We start from the raw sequence: 6,000 nt of genomic DNA, 5'->3' as shown, positions 1-6,000 counted from the left end.
TCAGGTGCACAAGGCACAGAATTTGTTGTAGCAGCTATTGCTTTCTGTTAATTCATTTGTGATGGACAGCTGGCACTTCTAGTTAATTTGTTCCATTCTCACAGACATGCATCCCTCTTGTTGCAGCTGCCCCCTAATTAAGATGACATCATCCTTGATGGCACTGAGCATGTGCTGGAGGAGTAAGATGGATGGAACTGCTGCTGTAACTTCATTTTTCTCATTGCCTTTCTGAGAAATCAGACATTTGCAGCTGATTTCATTCATTTGCACTGACTTCTGGGATTGTCCTTCTTTTGTTGAGAGAGTTGATGTTGAGGCTCCACAGATATGTGGACAGAAATCTGCTGTAGGAATTGATGAACCAGCTCTACCTAGCCTAAAGAAAATGAGAACTAAACAAAGAGGTCCCAATCCTTCTAGCTCTCACAGTAAATATCCACCGCGCAAGTAGTTCTAAGCAAGGAGGAAAAGTAGTCAACTACTCAGCTGGGGGCTCCAATCTGACAACAAAACTCTAATTCTGCTCCTGCCAAACTTCACTCAGCCCAATAGGAGATTGTTGACAAACTTGACTCTGCCATCAGTTCGCAAGAAGAGGGGGAGGTAATTCCAGGTGCTGTGTATGAAACAAGAGGAGATGTAGAAGTCACCTCTGAGAGTGACAATGACAATGGAGATTTTGCCTCAAAGATCAACAAGGCTATGGGTGGGGATGTGAATTTCTCCCAACACAGGGATGGAGTATCACTACAAGAAATCCCTTAATCTATGACGATCGAATTTCATCATAGATCTCTAGAAAATCGTCATAAAACAATATCCATGACGATCTCAAATTTCATCATGTATTGAGCATCATAGATTACACCTATTGACATTTTAACCACAATGGTCATAGGTTAACTCCATCCATGACGTTTTGGAAACATCATAAAATAGCCTTAGGCCTATTCAACCCAGCCCAAGGCCCATTATCTATGACGAAAATAAACATTATGTATTCAATTGTCAAGTCACACGACGTCCATGTGGCCGATGACATGGCAGCTAATGTGGATAGACCAGATGATGTGGTGCTGACATGGCCAATGATGTGGCATTGGCATGACTGATGATGTGGTGTTGATGTGGCTGATGATGTGGAAAGTTATGATGATGTGGATGATAACATCAACATCGCAACCCATTTATGGATGGGCCTATTTTAGAGTGGGCCATTGTCGATGTTTTACCGGCAGGCCTACCTATACCCTAAGGTAGTAGATTGCTCGTCGGGGATAGCTGAGATCAAGAACACGATGGTGTATTGACACTTGCTGAAAACCATTTCAAGCATCAATTTTATGAGAAAATCGTGAGAGTTTGCATTTCTTACACGCATATTTAGCCAAAATAATGACAAAACCCACTATGCCTCTAGAAAATATGCAACACTGGAAGGTAAGCTAAAATATAGGTTACAAGCAAATTCGGATCCAAGGTAAAAATCATCGACCAATCAAAGCACATAATTCAGGCTCACATGGATTAAAGGGCCCATATGCAGGACTAAACCAACTTAAGACAAGGCCACTCACCTAGTTCCGACACGTGGGACCTCAGGGCAACCCAACCGCCAAAGGGGAGGTCGGTTGGGCCTCATGGTCGGCCGACCGTGGTTAGGCGCCACCACCTTTCCACTTTGACATCTCACTATTTGATTGGTTCTCAACGGCAGTTCGAGGAGGCTTACCTGCTGCTCACACCCGTGCAAAACCATGGCTCCCTCCTATAAATATGAGAGGGGGGTTTCATTTGTAGACACATTTGAAGTTGAAGCTCCAGCTCCTCTTGTTTTAGCTCCAAGGCTAGAGGAGTTTAGGCTGCAAGTGGTAGTCTTCGGGTCCCTGAGGTTGCTTAGGAGTTTCGGTATGAGTTCGTCTTCTCCTGTGTAATTCTCGGCCGCTTGTAATTGACTTATATTATAGTTATTTATATTTGACTTATATCCTGCGGTGTCTGACATATACCATGATTAGTTTACATTGTTGCTATATGCTTTCATGATTTGAGAATTAGCTTTAGTACATCGGTGTCCGTTACAGTATTCGAAAGTTTGCTCTAGTATGATGTCTATCCATCCGAAGGATGGGGGCTCCACGCGGGATACTAGAGTATCGCTGATTAATGTAGACATGGTGTCTGCACTAATTAAGTGTTGCTGGATGTTGCCCTATCTGATGGTTTGTAGAGGTAGCCTGCAGGTGGTTTCAGCCTTGTTTTGTGCCATCACAATTGTCCACATTTGGTCAGGGGCTTAGGAGGTCCATAAAGTACAGTGATAACTCAGCCAGATTTATCTGCCAGTCATGAACGGTCTCCCGGTAGTACTAGATTGACTAAAGTTAGGATAATCATGAGTAAAGTGTATAGTACAATATAATTTGTATAATTAACTTAAGTACATTAAAACCCGAGTTACTAATTTCTTCCTTTCTCCCTGCATTTATCTTACTTTGAGCTGAGTATGAACTTGTATGTCACACTACCTCTATCCATTATTTATATTACCCCTGTTTATGCAATTGAATACCCAATTAAGATTAGTTCATTAACCTGCCTATGCACTTTAGCCGCTGCCTTCTCTGCGGAAATATAAATGATATCCAAGAATACTCCCAGGTAAAATGTTACAACACTACTCTGTGTGCTGCGGATTTATCCATGGTTCATAAAATACCTACACCAAATCTGGCATCTGTGGGCATTGCCACCTGGGAACACCCAACCTAGCGGTGATGCTGGCAGATGCCAACAAGCATTTTTGGGGTTGTGGTCGAGGAAGGCATATGTTAATAAATAGGTAAGGTTGTGGACAAAATCAAAATTGGTATTTATTGTCTAAATAGGTTAACTTGGCTTGTTTCCTCTTTAATTTGAAAATAGGGTAATGTATGACAGGTTTCGATCTACCGCAAAATTTGACACAGAATCCGAAGTCACTTCAGAGAAGAGTTCGACTCCGTGTCATACCTCCTTAGATCTCACTCTTGGCAAGCGAACCAGTCATTATTGTGCCATCCACACCCAACTCTATGGCCTAGAAGACGCTCCGTGAATACTCTGCTCCTTTTGCTACCAATATCCCTATTGGGCCTGATATCAGAACTGGAGGGGAAAATTTCAAGATCAATACGGGTCTTATCACGATGGTGCAGGCCAGCCCATTCTATGGCAAGGCCCATTAGGATGCCAATGCTAACCACCAGCAATTCCTGGAGCTTTGCAGTAATTTTGTCATCAAGGGAGTGTCACAAGACGCGATTCGGCTTCGTTTCTTTCCGTTCTCTCTTCTTGGGAGAGCGAAGCAGTGCTTCTGTGCCTGCAAAAGTGCGGTGAACACTTGGGATAATTGCATCAAGGCATTTCTCACGAAGTTCTTCCCGACAGGGAAAAAATGCTCTTTGTGGAAGGACTTCAAACTTTCAGCAGGCGTCCAATGAGACCATTCCTGAAGCATGGGAGAGACTTTAGTAGTACATCCTAGCGTGTTCGCACCACGGGATGGACAATTAGCTCATTCTTTAGAGCTTCTACAATGGGCTAACTCAAACAGCCTGTGATCATACAGATGCCGCTAGTGGTGGAGCTTTCTTCTCATTGACCGCTGAACGAGCTACATCCTTAATTGAGAAGATGGTGTCCAACCAAGGGTGGAGCAATGAACGTCTCCATCCATGTTAGCGGGGCATTAACACCGTCAAAGAAACGGACATGCTCGCTACAAAGATTGATCCCCTCCTCGAGAAATTTGAGAACTATTCCCAATACAAGGCTCAAACACAGACACTTCAAGCCTTGGATGTTCATATGATGTGCGAGGTTTGTGGAAACACCAGACACTCGAGCAATAATTGCTTAGAAACCTAGGAAGAGGCGATGTATCTGAACAACAACAATAACAGGTTTCGTCCACAAGGAGGTCAAGGGTGGAACCAATCACGCCCACACTACCAAGGAGGTAATGGAAATTAAAGTTCATTTAATCCTAACCAGCCTACCTTGAGGGATCTCATTTACGGCCAAGCAAAGATTAACGAGACAATCTAGAAGGAGCTGGCCACCAACAACAAGTCCTTGAGAACCATTCATGCCAAGCTGGATGGCTTCTCCACCGCCATCAAGAATCAACTAAGCTTCAACAAGATGCTTGAAACTCAACTAGCTTAGCTAACTACTATCGACACGGGGAAGATCCCGAGGCAACCCTAATCCACATTAGAAAGTGTCAATGCAGTGACCAACAGATGGGGTTAGCCATCAAGGAGATGACCCTTCACTAGCTATGTAGAGAAGCTCACATGGCCAAGAAGAGGATAATGTGGTGAATTAGCAGCATCAGTCAGAGAGAATCCTGGAACCCCAATGATTAGCTTCTCGATATTCGACTGCCACTTCGAGCAGGCTCTATGCAACCTTGGAGCAAGTGTTAACATCATGTCTAAGGTAACATTTGAGAAATTAGGTTATCCTGCTCTTTCCTCTACCATGATGTGCATGTAGTTGGCCGACTCTACCATATGATATTCCGAGGGATTTGTTGAAAATGTACTGGTATGAGTCGGAGATACATTTGTACTCGCAGACTTTGTGATCCTTGACATGGATGGGGATCTGGGGATATCGCTCATACTTGGGCGATCATTCTTTAGAGACGCCAAGGCCAGGATTGATGTTGGAACAGGAAAAATCAGCTTCCTCATCATGGGAAAGAAGATGAAATTCAGGTTTTAAAACAAGGAGGAACTGTTCCTGATTCATTAGGATGACGAGGGATAGGGGTTATACACTGAATATAGCTGGGAAGATTAGGAGATTCATGAGCCTCCAACACAGCCAGCATGGGAGGACTAGGAAATCCACAGCATGACACTAGATGATCCATCACCCACACCACCTACAATGCCAAAGAAGACCAAGAAAGTGTGGCATAAGAAGACATCAGCATCCTCTACTACTTCTCTAGGTACGGACGACTCGACCTTGACTTGAACTGGTATGGAGAAGTTCCTACTCATCGGACCCTAAATGATGAGCTAGCTTGGGGGAGGTCCCCTTCCCCATGTCAATTGTATCCTTTACCATTTTTTAATAAAATAAAATAAAATCTGTAGAAACAACAAAGATATTTACTAGCTTTATTTCTCTTTTCATATGTGCGGTAAGAATGTTTTAACTTCTCTAGAATTGAAAGGATGAAAGTCTGCTCTGTTTTGCTTAGTTTGTTTTGTCTACTTTATAACTCAGTGTTCTCTTAAGTTTGAGTTTGTTGTGTCAGACCCGAGGCATTGAGACTGCTCACAGGCGTAGAATGTTCTAGAATAAGGGATAGCGTATGGAATGTACCTTATCCTATTGTAACTACTCATACAGAAGTAGGACTGGTCGAATAGAAGTAAACTACTCGATAGACATTGAAAAGGACTCCTTGAGTAGTACTCATCTATGACTTTTCATGGAACCCTGTCCCCCCAGACTATATAAGGGCGGTCAGGGACCCCCTCGAAATATTCCTCATCTAAGCTAATCCAAACAACCATACATGACATAGGGTATTACGCACCTCGCGGACCTTACATGTCTAAAAGCTTTGTGTTCCTTGCACTATCGGTTCCAGACCTAGTCGATCCCTTACATACAACCCTACTGCTTGGGGTACCCCTGAGCAGGCTTGGCAGCTAAACACCGACAGCTGGCGTGCCAGATAGGATTGATAAATATATTGCCATGAACCTGAAAATCTTGTGGGATGCAAATGCTATATCCAAGTCTAGGTTGATGTGAGTATGGATATGGTGAATAGAGCTCTACAATCTTGTTGTAGGTGATGCTTAAAATCTGAAGTTTTTTATTTTCAACAATAAAATAAGTAAAGCAAGTTCCTCAATGATCATAAATTTCTACCAGAGATATATGTCATACATCATTGCAAAACCCAATACATATGTTGCTTGCTAT

This window comes from Panicum virgatum, chromosome 5N (assembly GCF_016808335.1).
Source record: "Panicum virgatum strain AP13 chromosome 5N, P.virgatum_v5, whole genome shotgun sequence".
Lineage (NCBI taxonomy): Eukaryota > Viridiplantae > Streptophyta > Magnoliopsida > Poales > Poaceae > Panicum > Panicum virgatum.
This window is presented reverse-complemented; position numbering follows the sequence as displayed.